Source organism: Phalangium opilio, unplaced genomic scaffold (genome assembly GCF_054372755.1).
Source record: "Phalangium opilio isolate 3A_F unplaced genomic scaffold, DU_Popi_V2 ptg000021l_1, whole genome shotgun sequence".
NCBI lineage: Eukaryota > Metazoa > Arthropoda > Arachnida > Opiliones > Phalangiidae > Phalangium > Phalangium opilio.
This window is the reverse complement of record NW_028324153.1, coordinates 3,751,441-3,774,774: the sequence shown is the minus strand read 5'-3', so window position 1 is coordinate 3,774,774 and position 23,334 is coordinate 3,751,441. Positions and strand designations below refer to the sequence as shown.

General features: G+C 44.1%; 1 non-coding gene and 11 pseudogenes across 1 annotated transcript; all 12 read left to right on the top strand.

The window, feature by feature from the left end:
* The first annotated feature begins 18,942 nt into the window (after positions 1-18,942).
* On the top strand, positions 18,943-19,061 carry LOC149697002 (5S ribosomal RNA; annotated as a pseudogene).
* Positions 19,062-19,184: 123 nt separating this feature from the next.
* Positions 19,185-19,303, top strand: LOC149697001 (5S ribosomal RNA; annotated as a pseudogene).
* A 580-nt stretch (positions 19,304-19,883) lies between these two features.
* Positions 19,884-20,002, top strand: LOC149697000 (5S ribosomal RNA; annotated as a pseudogene).
* Positions 20,003-20,139: 137 nt separating this feature from the next.
* On the top strand, positions 20,140-20,258 carry LOC149696999 (5S ribosomal RNA; annotated as a pseudogene).
* Positions 20,259-20,395: 137 nt separating this feature from the next.
* On the top strand, positions 20,396-20,514 carry LOC149696998 (5S ribosomal RNA; annotated as a pseudogene).
* Positions 20,515-20,637: 123 nt separating this feature from the next.
* LOC149696997 (5S ribosomal RNA) lies at positions 20,638-20,756 on the top strand. Its single transcript, XR_016382468.1, has one exon. It is a non-coding gene; the product is annotated as a 5S ribosomal RNA (ribosomal RNA).
* A 361-nt stretch (positions 20,757-21,117) lies between these two features.
* Positions 21,118-21,236, top strand: LOC149696996 (5S ribosomal RNA; annotated as a pseudogene).
* A 123-nt stretch (positions 21,237-21,359) lies between these two features.
* Positions 21,360-21,478, top strand: LOC149696995 (5S ribosomal RNA; annotated as a pseudogene).
* Positions 21,479-22,042: 564 nt separating this feature from the next.
* LOC149696994 (5S ribosomal RNA) lies at positions 22,043-22,161 on the top strand (annotated as a pseudogene).
* Positions 22,162-22,297: 136 nt separating this feature from the next.
* Positions 22,298-22,400, top strand: LOC149696993 (5S ribosomal RNA; annotated as a pseudogene).
* Positions 22,401-22,522: 122 nt separating this feature from the next.
* Positions 22,523-22,641, top strand: LOC149696992 (5S ribosomal RNA; annotated as a pseudogene).
* A 370-nt stretch (positions 22,642-23,011) lies between these two features.
* LOC149696991 (5S ribosomal RNA) lies at positions 23,012-23,130 on the top strand (annotated as a pseudogene).
* Positions 23,131-23,334: the final 204 nt, after the last annotated feature.

Sequence of the window (23,334 nt, the reverse complement as noted above, 5' to 3'; positions counted from 1 at the left end):
AGAAAAAAAACATGCGATTTTTTCGGTACACTTTTGAATGCATTTTTTTCTGGAGAAATGTTTGACCGAATTCAGCTTAATTCCCTATAAAACACTCATTGAAATGGATTTCATCTCGATTGAACAATAATTAAAAATTTACCTCGATTTTTAATAACATTTTCAAAATCGACGTTTCACGGCCAAAGAAGCATACTTTGAGTATTTCTTCACTATTTTCAAATATGTTCACTGAAACCATTATATTTATACTTTTTGCTTTAATTCAAGCAAATGTAACGATATTCAATCAAAAAACTGTTAAAATTAAATTTTTCAATAAGAAATCGTTGTCACGGATTTTGTATCTTGAAGAAGAAAAACATGCGATTTTTTCGGTACTTTTTTGAATGCATTTTTTTCTGGAGAAATTTTTGACCGAATTCAGCTTAATTCCCTATAAAACACTCATTGAAAGTGATTTCATCTCGATTGAACAATAAATAAAAATGTACCTCGATTTTTAATAACATTTTCAAAATCGACGTAACTCGGCCTAAGAAAAACATTTTGAGTATTTGTTCACTGTTTTCAAATATAAACACTGAAACCATTATTTTTGTAATTTTTGCGTTAATTCAAGCAAATGTAACGATATTCATTCAACAAACTGTTAAAATTCAATTTTAAATAAGAAATCGTTGTCACGGATTTTGTATCTTGAAGAAAAAAACATGCGATTTTTTCGGTACACTTTTGAATGCATTTTTTTCTGGAGAAATGTTTGACCGAATTCAGTTTAATTCCCTATAAAAACACTCATTAAAAGTGATTTCATCTCGATTGAACAATAAATAAAAATGTACCTCGATTTTTAATAACATTTTCAAAGTCGACGTAACTCGGCCTAAGAAAAACATTTTGAGTATTTGTTCACTGTTTTCAAATATAACCACTGAAACCATTATTTTTGTAATTTTTGCGTTAATTCAAGCAAATGTAACGATATTCATTCAACAAACTGTTAAAATTCAATTTTAAATAAGAAATCGTTGTCAAGGATTTTGTATCTTGAAGAAAAAAAACATGCGATTTTTTCGGTACACTTTTGAATGCATTTTTTTCTGGAGAAATGTTTGACCGAATTCAGTTTAATTCCCTATAAAACACTCATTGAAATGGATTTCATCTCGATTGAACAATAATTAAAAATTTACCTCGATTTTTAATAACATTTTCAAAATCGACGTTTCACGGCCAAAGAAGCATACTTTGAGTATTTCTTCACTATTTTCAAATATGTTCACTGAAACCATTATATTTATACTTTTTGCTTTAATTCAAGCAAATTTAACGATATTCAATCAAAAAACTGTTAAAATTAAATTTTTCAATAAGAAATCGTTGTCACGGATTTTGTATCTTGAAGAAGAAAAACATGCGATTTTTTCGGCACTTTTTTGAATGCATTTTTTTCAGGAGAAATTTTTGACCGAATTCAGCTTAATTCCCTATAAAACACTCATTAAAAGTGATTTCATCTCGATTGAACAATAAATAAAAATGTACCTCGATTTTTAATAACATTTTAAATCCGTGACAACGATTTCTTATTGAAAAATTTAATTTTAACAGTTTTTTGATTGAATATCGTTACATTTGCTTGAATTAAAGCAAAAAGTATAAAAATAATGGTTTCAGTGAATATATTTGTAAATAGTGAAGAAGTACTCAAATATGCTTCGTTGGCGGTGAAACGTCGATTTTGAAAATGTTATTAAAAATCGAGGTACATTTTTATTTATTGTTCATTCGAGATGAAATCACTTTTAATGAGTGTTTTATAGGGAATTAAGCTGAATTCGGTCAAAAATTTCTCCAGAAAAAAATGCATTCAAAAAAGTACCGAAAAAATCGCATGTCTTTCTTCTTCAAGATACAAAATCCGTGACAACGATTTCTTATTGAAAAACTTAATTTTAACAGTTTTTTGATTGAATATCGTTACATTTGCTTGAATTAAAGCAAAAAGTATAAAAATAATGGTTTCAGTGAACATATTTGAAAATAGTGAAGAAATACTCAAAGTATGCTTCTTTGACCGTGAAACGTCGATTTTGAAAATGTTATTAAAAATCGAGGTAAATTTTTAATTATTGTTCAATCGAGATGAAATCACTTTTAATGAGTGTTTTATAGGGAATTAAGCTGAATTCGGTCAAAAATCTCACCAGAAAAAAATGCATTCAAAAAAGTACCGAAAAAATCGCATGTTTTGCTTCTTCAAGATACAAAATCCGTGACAACGATTTCTTATTGAAAAATTTAATTTTAACAGTTTTTTGATTGAATATCGTTACATTTGCTTGAATTAAAGCAAAAAGTATAAAAATAATGGTTTCAGTGAATATATTTGTAAATAGTGAAGAAATACTCAAAATATGCTTCGTTGGCGGTGAAACGTCGATTTTTAAAATGTTATTTAAAATCGAGGTACATTTTTAATTATTGTTCAATCGAGATGAAATCACTTTTAATGAGTGTTTTATAGGGAATTAAGCTGAATTCGGTCAAACATTTCTCCAGAAAAAAATGCATTTAAAAGTGTACAGAAAAAATCGCATGTTTTTTTTCTTCAAGATACAAAATCCGTGACAACGATTTCTTATTTAAAATTGAATTTTAACAGTTTGTTGAATGAATATCGTTACATTTGCTTGAATTAACGCAAAAATTACACAAATAATGGTTTCAGTGGTTATATTTGAAAATAGTGAACAAATACTCAAAATGTTTTTCTTAGGCCGAGTTACGTCGATTTTGAAAATGTTATTAAAAATCGAGGTACATTTTTATTTATTGTCCTGACGAACATTTAATTTTTGGGCTTCCGTGGCTCAATGTTAGCGCGTTCGGCTGTTAATCGAAAGGTTGGTGGTTCGAGCCCATCCGGGAGCGGTCTTGTGAGGTCTCAGATGTAGCGTGAAAAGTCAAACTTTTTCCATAATACGTGATAACCATTTATTTTCTGAGCTTCCGTGGCTCAATGGTTAGCACGTTCGGCTTTTAAGCAATAGGTTGGTGGTTCGAGCCCACCCGGGAGCGGTGTTTTGGGATCTCAAATGTAACGTTAATAGCCAAAGTTTTTCCACAATACCTGACGACCATTTAATTTTTGGGTGTCCGTGGCGCAATGGTTAGCGCGTTCGGCTGTTAACCGAAAGGTTGGTGGTTCGAGCCCAGCCGGGAGCGGTGTTGTGAGTGCTCAGATGTGAAGTAAAAAGCCAAAGTTTTTCCACAATACCTGACGACCATTTTTTTTTGGGCGTCCGTGGCGCAATGGTTAGCGCGTTCGGCTGTTAACCGAAAGGGTGGTGGTTCGAGCCCACCTGGGAGAGGTGTTGTAGGGTCTCAGATGTAACGTAAAAAGTCATAACTTATCCACAAAACCTAACAACCATTCAATTTCTTAGCTTCTGTGGCTCAATGTTTAGCGCGTTCGGCTATTAACCCATAGGTTGGTGGTTCGAGCCCATCCGGGAGAGGTGTTGTGAGGTCTCAGATGTAGCGTGAAAAGTCAGAGTTTTTCCACAACACCTGACGACCATTTAATTTTTGGGCGTCCGTGGCGCAATGGCTAGCGCGTTCGGCTGTTAACCGAAAGGTTGGTGGTTCGAGCCCATCCGGGAGCGGTGTTGTGACGTCTCAGATGTTACGTAAAATGTCAGAGTTTTTCCACAATACCTGACGAACATTTAATTTTTGGGCTTCCGTGACGCAATGGTTAGCGCGTTCAGCTGTTAATCGAAAGGTTGGTGGTTCGAGCCCACCCGGGAGAGGTGTTGTGAGGTCTCAGATGTAGCGTGAAAAGTCAGAGTTTTTCCACAACACCTGACGACCATTTAATTTTTGGGCGTCCGTGGCGCAATGGCTAGCGCGTTCGGCTGTTAACCGAAAGGTTGGTGGTTCGAGCCCATCCGGGAGCGGTGTTGTGACGTCTCAGATGTTACGTAAAATGTCAGAGTTTTTCCACAATACCTGACGAACATTTAATTTTTGGGCTTCCGTGGCGCAGTAATTAGCGCGTCCAGCTCTTAATCGAAAGGTTGGTGGTTCGAGACCACCCGGAAGAGGTGTTGTGGGGTCTCAGATGTAGCGTTAAAAGTCAAAACTTTTCCACAATACGTGACAACCATTTAATTTCTGATCTTCCGTGGCTCAATGGTTAGCGCGTTCGGCTGTTAACCAATAGGTTGGTGGTTCGAGCCCACCCGGGAGCGGTGTTTTTGGATCTCAAATGTAACGTAAATAGCCAAAGTTTTTCCACAATACCTGACGACCATTTAATTTTTGGGCGTCCGTGGCGAATGGTTAGCGCGTTCGGCTGTTAACCGAAAGGTTGGTGGTTCGAGCCCATCCGGGAGCGGTGTTGTGAGGTCTCAGATGTGAAGTAAAAAGTCAAGGTTTTACCTCAATACCTGACGAAAATTTAATTTTTGGGCTTCAGTGGCGCAATGGTCAGCGCGTTCAGCTGTTAACCGAAAGGTTGGTGGTTCGAGCCCTCCCGGGAGCGGTGTTGTGACGTCTCAGATGTAACGTAAAATGTCAGAGTTTTTCCACAACACCTGACGAACATTTAACTTTTGGGCTTCCGTGGCGCAATGGTTAGCGCGTTCAGCTGTTAATCGAAAGGTTGGTGGTTCGAGCCCGCCCGGAAGAGGTATTGTGTGGTCTCAGATGTAGCGTAAAAAGTCAAAACTTTTCCACAATACGTGACAACCATTTAATTTCTGAGCTTCCGTGGCTCAATGGTTAGCGCGTTCGGCTGTTAATCGAAAGGTTGGTGGTTCGAGCCCTCCCGGGAGCGGTGTTGTGACGTCTCAGATGTAACGTAAAATGTCAGAGTTTTTCCACAACACCTGACGAACATTTAACTTTTGGGCTTCCGTGGCGCAATGGTTAGCGCGTTCAGCTGTTAATCGAAAGGTTGGTGGTTCGAGCCCGCCCGGAAGAGGTATTGTGTGGTCTCAGATGTAGCGTAAAAAGTCAAAACTTTTCCACAATACGTGACAACCATTTAATTTCTGAGCTTCCGTGGCTCAATGGTTAGCGCGTTCAGCTGTTAATCGAAAGGTTGGTGTTTCGAGCCCATCCGGGAGCGGTGTTGTGAGGTCTCAGATGTAGCGTGAAAAGTTAAACTTTTTCCATAATACGTGATAACCATTTATTTACTGAGCTTCCGTGGCTCAATGGTTAGCGCGTTCGGCTGTTAACCAATAGGTTGGTGGTTCGAGCCCACCGGGGAGCGGTGTTTTGGGATCTCAAATGTAACGTAAATAGCCAAAGTTTTTCCACAATACCTGACGACCATTTAATTTTTGGGCCTCAGTGGCGCAATGGTTAGCGCGTTCAGCTGTTAACCGAAAGGTTGGTGGTTCGAGCCCAAACGAGAGAGGATTTGTGGGGTCTCAGAAGTAGCGTGAAAAGTCGTAACTTTTCAACAATACCTGGCAACCATTTAATTTTTGGGCGTCCGTGGCGCAGTGGTTAGCGCGTTCGGCTGTTAACCAATAGGTTGGTGGTTCGACCCCATCCGGGAGCGGTGTTGTGAGGTCTCAGATTTGACGTAAAAAGTCAAGGTTTTTACACAATACCTGACGAGCATTTAACTTTTGGGCTTCCGTGGCGCAATGGTTAGCGCGTTCGGCTGTTAACCAATAGGTTGGTGGTTCGAGCCCTCCCGGGAGCGGTGTTGTGAGGTCTCAGATGTGACGTAAAAAGTCAAAGTTTTTACACAATACCTGACGAGCATTTAACTTTTGGGCTTCCGTGGCGCAATGTTTAGCGCGTTCGGCTGTTAACCAATAAGTTGGTGGTTCGAGCCCATCCGGGAGCGGTGTTGTGAGGTCTCAGATGTGACGTAAAAAGTCAAGGTTTTTACACAATACCTGACGAGCATTTAATTTTTGGGCTTCCGTGGCGCAATGGTTAGCGCGTTCAGCTGTTAATCGAAAGGTTGGTGGTTCGAGCCCACCCGGGAAAGGTGTTGTGGGGTCTCAAATGTAACGTAGAAAGCCAAAGTTTTTCCACAATACCTGACAATCATTTAATTTCTGAGCTTCCGTGGCTCAATGGTTAGCGCGTTCGGCTGTTAACCAATAGGTTGGTGGTTCGAGGACACCCGGGAGCGGTGTTGTGTGATCTCAAATGTAACGTAGAAAGCCAAAGTTTTTCCACAATACCTGACGACCATTTAATTTTTGGGCTTCCGTGGCGCAATGGTTAGCACGTTTGGCTGTTAACCAATAGGTTGGTGGTTCGAGCCCATCCGGGATCGGTGTTGTGAGGTCTCAGATGTGACGTAAAAAGTCAAGGTTTTCCACAATACCTGACAACCATTTAATTTTTGGGCTTCCGTGGCGAAGTGGTTAGCGCGTTCGGCTGTTAACCAATAGGTTGGTGGTTCGACCCCATCCGGGAGCCGTGTTGTGAGGTCTCAGATGTGACGTAAAAAGTCAAGGTTTTTACACAATACCTAACGAGCATTTAACTTTTGGGCTTCCGTGGCGCAATGGTTAGCGCGTTCGGCTGTTAACCAATAGGTTGGTGGTTCGAGCCCATCCGGGAGCCGTGTTGTGAGGTCTCAGATGTGACGTAAAAAGTCAAGGTTTTTACACAATACCTAACGAGCATTTAACTTTTGGGCTTCCGTGGCGCAATGGTTAGCGCGTTCGGCTGTTAACCAATAGGTTGGTGGTTCGAGCCCATCCGGGAGCGGTGTTGTGAGGTCTCAGATGTGACGTAAAAAGTCAAGGTTTTTACACAATACCTGACAAGCATTTAACTTTTGGGCTTCCGTGGCGCAATGGTTAGCGCGTTCGGCTGTTAACCAATAGGTTGGTGGTTCGAGCCCATCCGGGAGCGGTGTTGTGAGGTCTCAGATGTGACGTAAGAAGTCAAGGTTTTTACACAATACCTGACGAGTATTTAACTTTTGGGCTTCCGTGGCGCAATGGTTAGCGCGTTCGGCTGTTAACCAATAGGTTGGTGGTTCGAGCCCATCCGGGAGCGGTGTTGTGAGGTCTCAGATGTGACGTAAAAAGTCAAGGTTTTTACACAATACCTGACGAGCATTTAATTTTTGGGATTCCGTGGCGCAATGGTTAGCGCGTTCAGCTGTTAATCGAAAGGTTGGTGGTTCGAGCCCACCCGGGAGAGGTGTTGTGGGGTCTCAAATGTAACGTAGAAAGCCAAAGTTTTTCCACAACACCTGACAACCATTTAGTTTCTGAGCTTCCGTGGCTCAATGGTTAGCGCGTTCGGCTTTTAACCAATAGGTTGGTGGTTCGAGCCCATCCGGGAGCGGTGTTGTGAGGTCTCAGATGTGACGTAAAAAGTGAAGGTTTTTACACAATACCTGACGAGCATTTAACTTTTGGGCTTCCGTGGCGCAATGGTTAGCGCGTTCGGCGGTTAACCAATAGGTTGGTGGTTCGAGCCCATCCGGGAGCGGTGTTGTGAGGTCTCAGATGTGACGTAAGAAGTCAAGGTTTTTACACAATACCTGACGAGTAGTTAACTTTTGGGCTTCCGTGGCGCAATGGTTAGCGCGTTCGGCTGTTAACCAATAGGTTGGTGGTTCGAGCCCATCCGGGAGCGGTGTTGTGAGGTCTCAGATGTGACGTAAAAAGTCAAGTTTTTTGCACAATACCTGACAAGCATTTAGCTTTTGGGCTTCCGTGGCGCAATGGTTAGCGCGTTCGGCTGTTAAGCAATAGGTTGGTGGTTCGAGCCCATCCGGGAGCGGTGTTGTGAGGTCTCAGATGTGACGTAAAAAGTGAAGGTTTTTACACAATACCTGACGAGTATTAAAATTTTGGCTTCCTTGGCGCAATGGTTAGCGCGTTCGGCTGTTAACCAATAGGTTGGTGGTTCGAGCCCATCCGGGAGCGGTGTTGTGAGCATTTAGCTTTTGGGCTTCCGTGGCGCAATGGTTAGCGCGTCCGGCTGTTAAGCAATAGGTTGGTGGTTCGAGCCCATCCGGGAGCGGTGTTGTGAGGTCTCAGTGGTGACGTAAAAAGTCAAGGTTTTTACACAATACCTGACGAGCATTAAAATTTTGGGCTTCCTTGGCGCAATGGTTAGCGCGTTCGGCTGTTAAACAATAGGTTGGTGGTTCGAGCCCACTCGGGAGCGGTGTTGTGTGATCTCAAATATAACGTAGAAAGCCAAAGTTTTTCCACAATACCTGACGACCATTTAATTTTTGGGCTTCCGTGGCGCAATGGTTAGCACGTTCGGCTGTTAACCAATAGGTTGGTGGTTCGATCCCATCCGGGAGCGGTGTTGTGAGGTCTCAGATGTGACGTAAAATGTCAAGGTTTTCCACAATACCTGACAACCATTTAATTTCTGAGCTTCCGTGGCTCAATGGTTAGCGCGTTCGGCTGTTAACCAATAGTTTGGTGGTTCGAGCCCACCCGGGAGCGGTGTTGTGGGATCTGAAATGTAACGTAGAAAGCCAAAGTTTTTGCACAATAAATGACGACCATTTAGTTTTTGGGCTTCCGTGGTGCAATGGTTAGCACGTTCGGCTGTTAACCAATAGGTTGGTGGTTCGAGCCCATCCGGGAGCGGTGTTGTGAGGTCTCAGATGTGACGTAAAAAGTCAAAGTTTTTCCACAATACCTGACGACCATTTAATTTTTGGGCTTCCGTGGCGCAATGGTTAGCGCGTTCGGCTGTTAACCAATAGGTTGGTGGTTCGAGCCCACCCGGGAGCGGTGTTGTGGGATCTCAAATATAACGTAGAAAGACAAAGTTTTTGCACAATAAATGACGACCATTTAATTTTTGGGCTTCCGTGGCGCAGTGGTTAGCGCGTTCGGCTGTTAACCAATAGGTTGGTGGTTCGACCCCATCCGGGAGCCGTGTTGTGAGGTCTCAGATGTGACGTAAGAAGTCAAGGTTTTTACACAATACCTGACGAGTATTTAACTTTTGGGCTTCCGTGGCGCAATGGTTAGCGCGTTCGGCTGTTAACCAATAGGTTGGTGGTTCGAGCCCATCCGGGAACGGTGTTGTGAGGTCTCAGATGTGACGTAAAAAGTCAAGGTTTTTACACAATACCTGACGAGCATTTAATTTTTGGGATTCCGTGGCGCAATGGTTAGCGCGTTCAGCTGTTAATCGAAAGGTTGGTGGTTCGAGCCCACCCGGGAGAGGTGTTGTGGGGTCTCAAATGTAACGTAGAAAGCCAAAGTTTTTCCACAACACCTGACAACCATTTAATTTCTGAGCTTCCGTGGCTCAATGGTTAGCGCGTTCGGCTGTTAACCAATAGGTTGGTGGTTCGAGCCCATCCGGGAGCGGTGTTGTGAGGTCTCAGATGTGACGTAAAAAGTGAAGGTTTTTACACAATACCTGACGAGCATTTAACTTTTGGGCTTCCGTGGCGCAATGGTTAGCGCGTTCGGCGGTTAACCAATAGGTTGGTGGTTCGAGCCCATCCGGGAGCGGTGTTGTGAGGTCTCAGATGTGACGTACGAAGTCAAGGTTTTTACACAATACCTGACGAGTATTTAACTTTTGGGCTTCCGTGGCGCAATGGTTAGCGCGTTCGGCTGTTAACCAATAGGTTGGTGGTTCGAGCCCATCCGGGAGCGGTGTTGTGAGGTCTCAGATGTGACGTAAAAAGTCAAGTTTTTTGCACAATACCTGACAAGCATTTAGCTTTTGGGCTTCCGTGGCGCAATGGTTAGCGCGTTCGGCTGTTAAGCAATAGGTTGGTGGTTTGAGCCCATCCGGGAGCGGTGTTGTGAGGTCTCAGATGTGACGTAAAAAGTCAAGGTTTTTACACAATACCTGACGAGTATTAAAATTTTGGCTTCCTTGGCGCAATGGTTAGCGCGTTCGGCTGTTAAACAATAGGTTGGTGGTTCGAGCCCACTCGGGAGCGGTGTTGTGTGATCTCAAATATAACGTAGAAAGCCAAAGTTTTTCCACAATACCTGACGACCATTTAATTTTTGGGCTTCCGTGGCGCAATGGTTAGCACGTTCGGCTGTTAACCAATAGGTTGGTGGTTCGATCCCATCCGGGAGCGGTGTTGTGAGGTCTCAGATGTGACGTAAAATGTCAAGGTTTTCCACAATACCTGACAACCATTTAATTTCTGAGCTTCCGTGGCTCAATGGTTAGCGCGTTCGGCTGTTAACCAATAGTTTGGTGGTTCGAGCCCACCCGGGAGCGGTGTTGTGGGATCTGAAATGTAACGTAGAAAGCCAAAGTTTTTGCACAATAAATGACGACCATTTAGTTTTTGGGCTTCCGTGGTGCAATGGTTAGCACGTTCGGCTGTTAACCAATAGGTTGGTGGTTCGAGCCCATCCGGGAGCGGTGTTGTGAGGTCTCAGATGTGACGTAAAAAGTCAAAGTTTTTCCACAATACCTGACGACCATTTAATTTTTGGGCTTCCGTGGCGCAATGGTTAGCGCGTTCGGCTGTTAACCAATAGGTTGGTGGTTCGAGCCCACCCGGGAGCGGTGTTGTGGGATCTCAAATATAACGTAGAAAGACAAAGTTTTTGCACAATAAATGACGACCATTTAATTTTTGGGCTTCCGTGGCGCAGTGGTTAGCGCGTTCGGCTGTTAACCAATAGGTTGGCGGTTCGACCCCATCCGGGAGCCGTGTTGTGAGGTCTCAGATGTGACGTAAGAAGTCAAGGTTTTTACACAATACCTGACGAGTATTTAACTTTTGGGCTTCCGTGGCGCAATGGTTAGCGCGTTCGGCTGTTAACCAATAGGTTGGTGGTTCGATCCCATCCGGGAGCGGTGTTGTGAGGTCTCAGATGTGACGTAAAATGTCAAGGTTTTCCACAATACCTGACAACCATTTAATTTCTGAGCTTCCGTGGCTCAATGGTTAGCGCGTTCGGCTGTTAACCAATAGTTTGGTGGTTCGAGCCCACCCGGGAGCGGTGTTGTGGGATCTGAAATGTAACGTAGAAAGCCAAAGTTTTTGCACAATAAATGACGACCATTTAGTTTTTGGGCTTCCGTGGTGCAATGGTTAGCACGTTCGGCTGTTAACCAATAGGTTGGTGGTTCGAGCCCATCCGGGAGCGGTGTTGTGAGGTCTCAGATGTGACGTAAAAAGTCAAAGTTTTTCCACAATACCTGACGACCATTTAATTTTTGGGCTTCCGTGGCGCAATGGTTAGCGCGTTCGGCTGTTAACCAATAGGTTGGTGGTTCGAGCCCACCCGGGAGCGGTGTTGTGGGATCTCAAATATAACGTAGAAAGACAAAGTTTTTGCACAATAAATGACGACCATTTAATTTTTGGGCTTCCGTGGCGCAGTGGTTAGCGCGTTCGGCTGTTAACCAATAGGTTGGTGGTTCGACCCCATCCGGGAGCCGTGTTGTGAGGTCTCAGATGTGACGTAAGAAGTCAAGGTTTTTACACAATACCTGACGAGTATTTAACTTTTGGGCTTCCGTGGCGCAATGGTTAGCGCGTTCGGCTGTTAACCAATAGGTTGGTGGTTCGAGCCCATCCGGGAACGGTGTTGTGAGGTCTCAGATGTGACGTAAAAAGTCAAGGTTTTTACACAATACCTGACGAGCATTTAATTTTTGGGATTCCGTGGCGCAATGGTTAGCGCGTTCAGCTGTTAATCGAAAGGTTGGTGGTTCGAGCCCACCCGGGAGAGGTGTTGTGGGGTCTCAAATGTAACGTAGAAAGCCAAAGTTTTTCCACAACACCTGACAACCATTTAATTTCTGAGCTTCCGTGGCTCAATGGTTAGCGCGTTCGGCTGTTAACCAATAGGTTGGTGGTTCGAGCCCATCCGGGAGCGGTGTTGTGAGGTCTCAGATGTGACGTAAAAAGTGAAGGTTTTTACACAATACCTGACGAGCATTTAACTTTTGGGCTTCCGTGGCGCAATGGTTAGCGCGTTCGGCGGTTAACCAATAGGTTGGTGGTTCGAGCCCATCCGGGAGCGGTGTTGTGAGGTCTCAGATGTGACGTACGAAGTCAAGGTTTTTACACAATACCTGACGAGTATTTAACTTTTGGGCTTCCGTGGCGCAATGGTTAGCGCGTTCGGCTGTTAACCAATAGGTTGGTGGTTCGAGCCCATCCGGGAGCGGTGTTGTGAGGTCTCAGATGTGACGTAAAAAGTCAAGTTTTTTGCACAATACCTGACAAGCATTTAGCTTTTGGGCTTCCGTGGCGCAATGGTTAGCGCGTTCGGCTGTTAAGCAATAGGTTGGTGGTTTGAGCCCATCCGGGAGCGGTGTTGTGAGGTCTCAGATGTGACGTAAAAAGTCAAGGTTTTTACACAATACCTGACGAGTATTAAAATTTTGGCTTCCTTGGCGCAATGGTTAGCGCGTTCGGCTGTTAAACAATAGGTTGGTGGTTCGAGCCCACTCGGGAGCGGTGTTGTGTGATCTCAAATATAACGTAGAAAGCCAAAGTTTTTCCACAATACCTGACGACCATTTAATTTTTGGGCTTCCGTGGCGCAATGGTTAGCACGTTCGGCTGTTAACCAATAGGTTGGTGGTTCGATCCCATCCGGGAGCGGTGTTGTGAGGTCTCAGATGTGACGTAAAATGTCAAGGTTTTCCACAATACCTGACAACCATTTAATTTCTGAGCTTCCGTGGCTCAATGGTTAGCGCGTTCGGCTGTTAACCAATAGTTTGGTGGTTCGAGCCCACCCGGGAGCGGTGTTGTGGGATCTGAAATGTAACGTAGAAAGCCAAAGTTTTTGCACAATAAATGACGACCATTTAGTTTTTGGGCTTCCGTGGTGCAATGGTTAGCACGTTCGGCTGTTAACCAATAGGTTGGTGGTTCGAGCCCATCCGGGAGCGGTGTTGTGAGGTCTCAGATGTGACGTAAAAAGTCAAAGTTTTTCCACAATACCTGACGACCATTTAATTTTTGGGCTTCCGTGGCGCAATGGTTAGCGCGTTCGGCTGTTAACCAATAGGTTGGTGGTTCGAGCCCACCCGGGAGCGGTGTTGTGGGATCTCAAATATAACGTAGAAAGACAAAGTTTTTGCACAATAAATGACGACCATTTAATTTTTGGGCTTCCGTGGCGCAGTGGTTAGCGCGTTCGGCTGTTAACCAATAGGTTGGCGGTTCGACCCCATCCGGGAGCCGTGTTGTGAGGTCTCAGATGTGACGTAAGAAGTCAAGGTTTTTACACAATACCTGACGAGTATTTAACTTTTGGGCTTCCGTGGCGCAATGGTTAGCGCGTTCGGCTGTTAACCAATAGGTTGGTGGTTCGAGCCCACCCGGGAGCGGTGTTGTGGGATCTCAAATATAACGTAGAAAGACAAAGTTTTTGCACAATAAATGACGACCATTTAATTTTTGGGCTTCCGTGGCGCAGTGGTTAGCGCGTTCGGCTGTTAACCAATAGGTTGGTGGTTCGACCCCATCCGGGAGCCGTGTTGTGAGGTCTCAGATGTGACGTAAGAAGTCAAGGTTTTTACACAATACCTGACGAGTATTTAACTTTTGGGCTTCCGTGGCGCAATGGTTAGCGCGTTCGGCTGTTAACCAATAGGTTGGTGGTTCGAGCCCATCCGGGAGCGGTGTTGTGAGGTCTCAGATGTGACGTAAAAAGTCAAGGTTTTTACACAATACCTGACGAGCATTTAATTTTTGGGATTCCGTGGCGCAATGGTTAGCGCGTTCAGCTGTTAATCGAAAGGTTGGTGGTTCGAGCCCACCCGGGAGAGGTGTTGTGGGGTCTCAAATGTAACGTAGAAAGCCAAAGTTTTTCCACAACACCTGACAACCATTTAATTTCTGAGCTTCCGTGGCTCAATGGTTAGCGCGTTCGGCTGTTAACCAATAGGTTGGTGGTTCGAGCCCATCCGGGAGCGGTGTTGTGAGGTCTCAGATGTGACGTAAAAAGTGAAGGTTTTTACACAATACCTGACGAGCATTTAACTTTTGGGCTTCCGTGGCGCAATGGTTAGCGCGTTCGGCGGTTAACCAATAGGTTGGTGGTTCGAGCCCATCCGGGAGCGGTGTTGTGAGGTCTCAGATGTGACGTACGAAGTCAAGGTTTTTACACAATACCTGACGAGTATTTAACTTTTGGGCTTCCGTGGCGCAATGGTTAGCGCTATCGGCTGTTAACCAATAGGTTGGTGGTTCGAGCCCATCCGGGAGCGGTGTTGTGAGGTCTCAGATGTGACGTAAAAAGTCAAGTTTTTTGCACAATACCTGACAAGCATTTAGCTTTTGGGCTTCCGTGGCGCAATGGTTAGCGCGTTCGGCTGTTAAGCAATAGGTTGGTGGTTCGAGCCCATCCGGGAGCGGTGTTGTGAGGTCTCAGATGTGACGTAAAAAGTCAAGGTTTTTACACAATACCTGACGAGTATTAAAATTTTGGCTTCCTTGGCGCAATGGTTAGCGCGTTCGGCTGTTAACCAATAGGTTGGTGGTTCGAGCCCATCCGGGAGCGGTGTTGTGAGCATTTAGCTTTTGGGCTTCCGTGGCGCAATGGTTAGCGCGTCCGGCTGTTAAGCAATAGGTTGGTGGTTCGAGCCCATCCGGGAGCGGTGTTGTGAGGTCTCAGTGGTGACGTAAAAAGTCAAGGTTTTTACACAATACCTGACGAGCATTAAAATTTTGGGCTTCCTTGGCGCAATGGTTAGCGCGTTCGGCTGTTAAACAATAGGTTGGTGGTTCGAGCCCACTCGGGAGCGGTGTTGTGTGATCTCAAATATAACGTAGAAAGCCAAAGTTTTTCCACAATACCTGACGACCATTTAATTTTTGGGCTTCCGTGGCGCAATGGTTAGCACGTTCGGCTGTTAACCAATAGGTTGGTGGTTCGATCCCATCCGGGAGCGGTGTTGTGAGGTCTCAGATGTGACGTAAAATGTCAAGGTTTTCCACAATACCTGACGACCATTTAATTTTTGGGCTTCCGTGGCGCAATGGTTAGCGCGTTCGGCTGTTAACCAATAGGTTGGTGGTTCGAGCCCACCCGGGAGCGGTGTTGTGGGATCTCAAATATAACGTAGAAAGACAAAGTTTTTGCACAATAAATGACGACCATTTAATTTTTGGGCTTCCGTGGCGCAGTGGTTAGCGCGTTCGGCTGTTAACCAATAGGTTGGCGGTTCGACCCCATCCGGGAGCCGTGTTGTGAGGTCTCAGATGTGACGTAAGAAGTCAAGGTTTTTACACAATACCTGACGAGTATTTAACTTTTGGGCTTCCGTGGCGCAATGGTTAGCGCGTTCGGCTGTTAACCAATAGGTTGGTGGTTCGAGCCCATCCGGGAGCGGTGTTGTGAGGTCTCAGATGTGACGTAAAAAGTCAAGGTTTTTACACAATACCTGACGAGCATTTAATTTTTGGGATTCCGTGGCGCAATGGTTAGCGCGTTCAGCTGTTAATCGAAAGGTTGGTGGTTCGAGCCCACCCGGGAGAGGTGTTGTGGGGTCTCAAATGTAACGTAGAAAGCCAAAGTTTTTCCACAACACCTGACAACCATTTAATTTCTGAGCTTCCGTGGCTCAATGGTTAGCGCGTTCGGCTGTTAACCAATAGGTTGGTGGTTCGAGCCCATCCGGGAGCGGTGTTGTGAGCATTTAGCTTTTGGGCTTCCGTGGCGCAATGGTTAGCGCGTCCGGCTGTTAAGCAATAGGTTGGTGGTTCGAGCCCATCCGGGAGCGGTGTTGTGAGGTCTCAGATGTGACGTAAAAAGTCAAGGTTTTTACACAATACCTGACGAGCATTAAAATTTTGGGCTTCCTTGGCGCAATGGTTAGCGCGTTCGGCTGTTAACCAATAGGTTGGTGGTTCGAGCCCACCCGGGAGCGGTGTTGTGTGATCTCAAATATAACGTAGAAAGCCAAAGTTTTTCCACAACACCTGACAACCATTTAATTTCTGAGCTTCCGTGGCTCAATGGTTAGCGCGTTCGGCTGTTAACCAATAGGTTGGTGGTTCGAGCCCATCCGGGAGCGGTGTTGTGAGGTCTCAGATGTGACGTAAAAAGTCAAGTTTTTTGCACAATACCTGACAAGCATTTAGCTTTTGGGCTTCCGTGGCGCAATGGTTAGCGCGTTCGGCTGTTAAGCAATAGGTTGGTGGTTCGAGCCCATCCGGGAGCGGTGTTGTGAGGTCTCAGATGTGACGTAAAAAGTCAAGGTTTTTACACAATACCTGACGAGTATTAAAATTTTGGCTTCCTTGGCGCAATGGTTAGCGCGTTCGGCTGTTAACCAATAGGTTGGTGGTTCGAGCCCATCCGGGAGCGGTGTTGTGAGCATTTAGCTTTTGGGCTTCCGTGGCGCAATGGTTAGCGCGTCCGGCTGTTAAGCAATAGGTTGGTGGTTCGAGCCCATCCGGGAGCGGTGTTGTGAGGTCTCAGATGTGACGTAAAAAGTCAAGTTTTTTACACAATACCTGACGAGCATTAAAGTTTTGGGCTTCCTTGGCGCAATGGTTAGCGCGTTCGGCTGTTAACCAATAGGTTGGTGGTTCGAGCCCACCCGGGAGCGGTGTTGTGTGATCTCAAATATAACGTAGAAAGCCAAAGTTTTTCCACAATACCTGACGACCATTTAATTTTTGGGCTTCCGTGGCGCAATGGTTAGCACGTTCGGCTGTTAACCAATAGGTTGGTGGTTCGATCCCATCTGGGAGCGGTGTTGTGAGGTCTCAGATGTGACGTAAAATGTCAAGGTTTTCCACAATACCTGACAACCATTTAATTTCTGAGCTTCCGTGGCTCAATGGTTAGCGCGTTCGGCTGTTAACCAATAGGTTGGTGGTTCGAGCCCACCCGGGAGCGGTGTTGTGGGATCTGAAATGTAACGTAGAAAGCCAAAGTTTTTGCACAATAAATGACGACCATTTAGTTTTTGGGCTTCCGTGGCGCAATGGTTAGCACGTTCGGCTGTTAACCAATAGGTTGGTGGTTCGAGCCCATCCGGGAGCGGTGTTGTGAGGTCTCAGATGTGACGTAAAAAGTCAAAGTTTTTCCACAATACCTGACGACCATTTAATTTTTGGGCTTCCGTGGCGCAATGGTTAGCGCGTTCGGCTGTTAACCAATAGGTTGGTGGTTCGAGCCCACCCGGGAGCGGTGTTGTGGGATCTCAAATATAACGTAGAAAGACAAAGTTTTTGCACAATAAATGACGACCATTTAATTTTTGGGCTTCCGTGGCGCAGTGGTTAGCGCGTTCGGCTGTTAACCAATAGGTTGGTGGTTCGACCCCATCCGGGAGCCGTGTTGTGAGGTCTCAGATGTGACGTAAAAAGTCAAGGTTTTTACACAATACCTAACGAGCATTTAACTTTTGGGCTTCCGTGGCGCAATGGTTAGCGCGTTCGGCTGTTAACCAATAGGTTGGTGGTTCGAGCCCATCCGGGAGCGGTGTTGTGAGGTCTCAGATGTGACGTAAAAAGTCAAGGTTTTTACACAACACCTGACAAGCATTTAACTTTTGGGCTTCCGTGGCGCAATGGTTAGCGCGTTCGGCTGTTAACCAATAGGTTGGTGGTTCGAGCCCATCCGGGAGCGGTGTTGTGAGGTCTCAGATGTGACGTAAAAAGTGAAGGTTTTTACACAATACCTGACGAGCATTTAACTTTTGGGCTTCCGTGGCGCAATGGTTAGCGCGTTCGGCGGTTAACCAATAGGTTGGTGGTTCGAGCCCATCCGGGAGCGGTGTTGTGAGGTCTCAGATGTGACGTACGAAGTCAAGGTTTTTACACAATACCTGACGAGTATTTAACTTTTGGGCTTCCGTGGCGCAATGGTTAGCGCGTTCGGCTGTTAACCAATAGGTTGGTGGTTCGAGCCCATCCGGGAGCGGTGTTGTGAGGTCTCAGATGTGACGTAAAAAGTCAAGTTTTTTGCACAATACCTGACAAGCATTTAGCTTTTGGGCTTCCGTGGCGCAATGGTTAGCGCGTTCGGCTGTTAAGCAATAGGTTGGTGGTTCGAGCCCATCCGGGAGCGGTGTTGTGAGGTCTCAGATGTGACGTAAAAAGTCAAGGTTTTTACACAATACCTGACGAGTATTAAAATTTTGGCTTCCTTGGCGCAATGGTTAGCGCGTTCGGCTGTTAACCAATAGGTTGGTGGTTCGAGCCCATCCGGGAGCGGTGTTGTGAGCATTTAGCTTTTGGGCTTCCGTGGCGCAATGGTTAGCGCGTCCGGCTGTTAAGCAATAGGTTGGTGGTTCGAGCCCATCCGGGAGCGGTGTTGTGAGGTCTCAGATGTGACGTAAAAAGTCAAGGTTTTTAAACAATACCTGACGAGCATTAAAATTTTGGGCTTCCTTGGCGCAATGGTTAGCGCGTTCGGCTGTTAACCAATAGGTTGGTGGTTCGAGCCCACCCGGGAGCGGTGTTGTGTGATCTCAAATATAACGTAGAAAGCCAAAGTTTTTCCACAATACCTGACGACCATTTAATTTTTGGGCTTCCGTGGCGCAATGGTTAGCACGTTCGGCTGTTAACCAATAGGTTGGTGGTTCGATCCCATCCGGGAGCGGTGTTGTGAGGTCTCAGATGTGACGTAAAATGTCAAGGTTTTCCACAATACCTGACAACCATTTAATTTCTGAGCTTCCGTGGCTCAATGGTTAGCGCGTTCGGCTGTTAACCAATAGGTTGGTGGTTCGAGCCCACCCGGGAGCGGTGTTGTGGGATCTGAAATGTAACGTAGAAAGCCAAAGTTTTTGCACAATAAATGACGACCATTTAGTTTTTGGGCTTCCGTGGCGCAATGGTTAGCGCGTTCGGCTGTTAACCAATAGGTTGGTGGTTCGACCCCATCCAGGAGCGGTGTTGTGAGGTCTCAGATGTGACGTAAAAAGTCAAGGTTATAAAGATGAATTTTAATTTGTCTCACTTAATTTAAATTCGAATTTTTAACTAGCACTCTCGGCAACGGCCATATCACGCTGAGAACACCGGTTCTCGTCCGATCGCCGAAGTTAAGCAGCGTCGAGCGCAGTCAGTACTTGGGATGGAGACCACTTAGGAACACTGCGTGCCGTTGGCTTTTTCACTTTTTTTTCCTCTTTTAAATTTTAATAGATATGAAAAAAGCAAACATATCTTCTTTTTTGTTATTGTTTTATAAAGATGAAAGTTAATTAAATTCAAATTATTAACTAGCACTCTCGGCAACGGCCATATCACGCTGAATACACCGGTTCTCGTCCGATAACCGAAGTTAAGCAGCGTCGAGCGCAGCCAGTACTTGGGAGGGAGACCACTTAGGAACACTGCGTGCCGTTGATTTTTTCACTTTTTTTTCCTCTTATAAATTTTAATAGATATGAAAAAAGCAAACATGTTTTTTTGTTATTGTTTTAAAATGATGAAGGTTAATTTGTCTCACTTAATTTAAATTCGAATTATTAACAAGCACTCTCGGCAACGGCCATATCACGCTGAAAACACCGGTTTTCGTCCGATCACCGAAGTTAAGCAGCGTCGAGCGCATACAATACTTGGGAATACTGCGTTCCGTTGGTTTTTCACTTTTGTTTCCTCTTTTAAATTCCACCCGATATGAAAGAAGCAAACATATCTTCTTTATGTTATTGTTTTATAAAGATGAAAGTTAATTAAATTCAAATTATAAACTAGCACTCTCGGCAACGGCCATATCACGCTGAATACACCGGTTCTCGTCCGATAACCGAAGTTAAGCAGCGTCGAGCGCAGTCAGTACTTGGGAACACTGCATGCCGATGGCTTTTTCACTTTTGTTTCCTCTTAAATTCCACCAGATATGAAAAAACAAACATATCTTCTTTTTGTTATTGTTTTATAAAGATGAAAGTTAATTAAATTAAAACTATTAACTAGCACTCTCGGCAACGGCCATATCACGCTGAATACACCGGTTCTCGTCCGATAACTGAAGTTAAGCAGCGTCGAGCGCAGTCACTACTTGGGAGGGAGACCACTTAAGAACACTGCGTGCCGTTGGCTTTTTCAGTTTTTTTTCCTCTTTTAAATTTTAATAGATATGAAAAAAGCAAACATGTTTTCATTTTGTTATTGTTTTAAAATGATGAAGGTTAATTTGTCTCACTTAATTTAAATTCGAATTGTTAACTAGCACTCTCGGCAACGGCCATATCACGCTGAATACACCGGTTCTCGTCCGATAACTGAAGTTAAGCAGCGTCGAGCGCAGTCACTACTTGGGAGGGAGACCACTTAAGAACACTGCGTGCCGTTGGCTTTTTCACTTTTTTTTCCTCTTTTAAATTTTAATAGATATGAAGAAAGCAAACATGTTTTCATTTTGTTATTGTTTTAAAATGATGAAGGTTAATTTGTCTCACTTAATTTAAATTCGAATTGTTAACTAGCACTCTCGGCAACGACCATATCACGCTGAATACATCGGTTCTCATCCGATCACCGAAGTTAAGCAGCGTCGAGCGCAGTCAGTACTTGGGATGGAGACCACTTAGGAACACTGCGTGCCGTTGGCTTTTTCACTTTTTTTTCCTCTTTTAAATTTTAATAGATATGAAAAAAGCAAACATATCTTCTTTTTTGTTATTGTTTTATAAAGATGAAAGTTAATTAAATTCAAATTATCAACTAGCACTCTCGGCAACGGCCATATCACGCTGAATACACCGGTTCTCGTCCGATCACCGAAGTTAAGCAGCGTCGAGCGCAGTCAGTACTTGGGAGGGCGACCACTTAGGAACACTGCGTGCCGTTAGCTTTTTCACTTTTTTTTTCCTCTTTTAAATTCCAATAGATATAAAAAAGCAAACATATTTTCTTTTTGTTATTGTTTTAAAAAGATGAAGGTTAATTTGTCTCACTTAATTTAAATTCGAATTATTATCTAGCACTCTCGGCAACGGCCATATCACGCTGAGAACACCGGTTCTCGTCCGATCGCCGACGTTAGCAGCGTCGAGCGCAGTCAGTACTTGGGAATACTGCGTGCCGTTGGCTTTTTCACTTTTGTTTCCTCTTTTAAATTCCACCCGATATGAAAAAAGCAAACATATCTTCTTTTTGTTATTGTTTTATAAAGATGAAAGTTAATTAAATTAAGATTATTAACTAGCACTCTCGGCAACGGCCATATCACGCTGAATACACCGGTTCTCGTCCGATAACTGAAGTTAAGCAGCGTCGAGCGCAGTCACTACTTGGGAGGGAGACCACTTAGGAACACTGCGTGCCGTTGGCTTTTTCACTTTTTTTTCCTCTTTTAAATTTTAATAGATATGAAAAAAGCAAACATATCTTCATTTTTGTTATTGTTTTATAAAGATGAAAGTTAATTAAATTCAAATTATCAACTAGCACTCTCGGCAACGGCCATATCACGCTGAATACACCGGTTCTCGTCCGATAACCGAAGTTAAGCATTGTCGAGCGCAGTCAGTACTTGGGAGGGAGACCACTTAGGAACACTGCGTGCCTTTTTTCCTCTTATAAATTTTAATAGATATGAAAAAAGCAAACATGTTTTTTTTGTTATTGTTTTAAAATGATGAAGGTTAATTTGTCTCACTTAATTTAAGTTCGAATTATTAACAAGCACTCTCGGCAACGGCCATATCACGCTGAAAACACCGGTTTTCGTCCGATCACCGAAGTTAAGCAGCGTCGAGCGCATACAGTACTTGGGAATACTGCGTTCCGTTGGTTTTTCACTTTTGTTTCCTCTTTTAAATTCCACCCGATATGAAAGAAGCAAACATATCTTCTTTTTGTTATTGTTTTATAAAGATGAAAGTTAATTAAATTCAAATTATTAACTAGCACTCTCGGCAACGGCCATATCACGCTGAATACACCGGTTCTCGTCCGATAACCGAAGTTAAGCAGCGTCGAGCACAGTCAGTACTTGGGAACACTGCATGCCGATGGCTTTTTCACTTTTGTTTCCTCTTAAATTCCACCAGATATGAAAAAACAAACATATCTTCTTATTGTTATTTTTTATAAAGGTGAAGGTTAATTAAGTTCAAATTATTAACTAGCACTCTCGGCAACGGCCATATCACGCTGAATACACCGGTTCTCGTCCGATCACCGAAGTTAAGCAGCGTCGAGCGCAGTCAGTACTTGGGAGGGTGACCACTTAGGAACACTGCGTGCCGGTAGCTTTTTCACTTTTTTTTCCTCTTTTAAATTCCAATAGATATAAAAAAGCAAACATGTTTTCTTTTTGTTATTGTTTTAAAAAGATGAAGGTTAATTTGTCTCACTTAATTTAAATTCGAATTATTATCTAGCACTCTCGGCAACGGCCATATCACGCTGAGAACACCGGTTCTCGTCCGATCACCGAAGTTAAGCAGCGTCGAGCGCATACAGTACTTGGGAATACTGCGTGCCGTTGGCTTTTTCACTTTTGTTTCCTCTTTCAAATTCCACCAGATATGAAAAAAGCAAACATATCTTCTTTTTGTTATTGTTTTATAAAGATGAAAGTTGATTTAATTCAAATTATTAACTAGCACTCTCGGCAACGGCCATAACACGCTGAATGCACCGGTTCTCGTCCGATCACCGAAGTTAAGCAGCGTCGAGCGCAGTCAGTACTTGGGAGGGAGACCACTTAGGAACACTGCGTGCCGTTGGGTTTTTCACTTTTTTTCCTCTTTTAAATTTTAATAGATATGAAAAAAGCAAACAGGTTTTTTTTGTTATTGTTTTAAAATTATGACGGTTAATTTGTCTCACTTAATTTAAATTCGAATTATTAACTAGCACTCTCGGCAACGGCCATATCACGCTGAGAATACCGGTTCTCGTCCGATCGCCGACGTTAGCAGCGTCGAGCGCAGTCAGTACTTGGGAATACTGCGTGCCGTTGGCTTTTTCACTTTTGTTCCCTCTTTTAAATTCCACCCGATATGAAAAAAGCAAACATATCTTTTTGTTATTGTTTTATAAAGATGAAGGTTAATTTGTCTCACTTAATTTAAATTCGAATTTTTAACTAGCACTCTCGGCAACGGCCATATCACGCTGAATACACCGGTTCTCGTCCGATAACTGAAGTTAAGTAGCGTCGAGCGCAGTCAGTATTTGGGAGGGCGACCACTTAGGAACACTGCGTGCCGTTAGCTTTTTCACTTTTTTTTTCCTCTTTTAAATTCCAATAGATATGAAAAAAGCAAACATATTTTCTTTTTGTTCTTGTTTTAAAAAGATGAAGGTTAATTTGTCTCACTTAATTTAAATTCGAATTATTATCTAGCACTCTCGGCAACGGCCATATCACGCTGAGAACACCGGTTCTCGTCCGATCGCCGACGTTAGCAGCGTCGAGC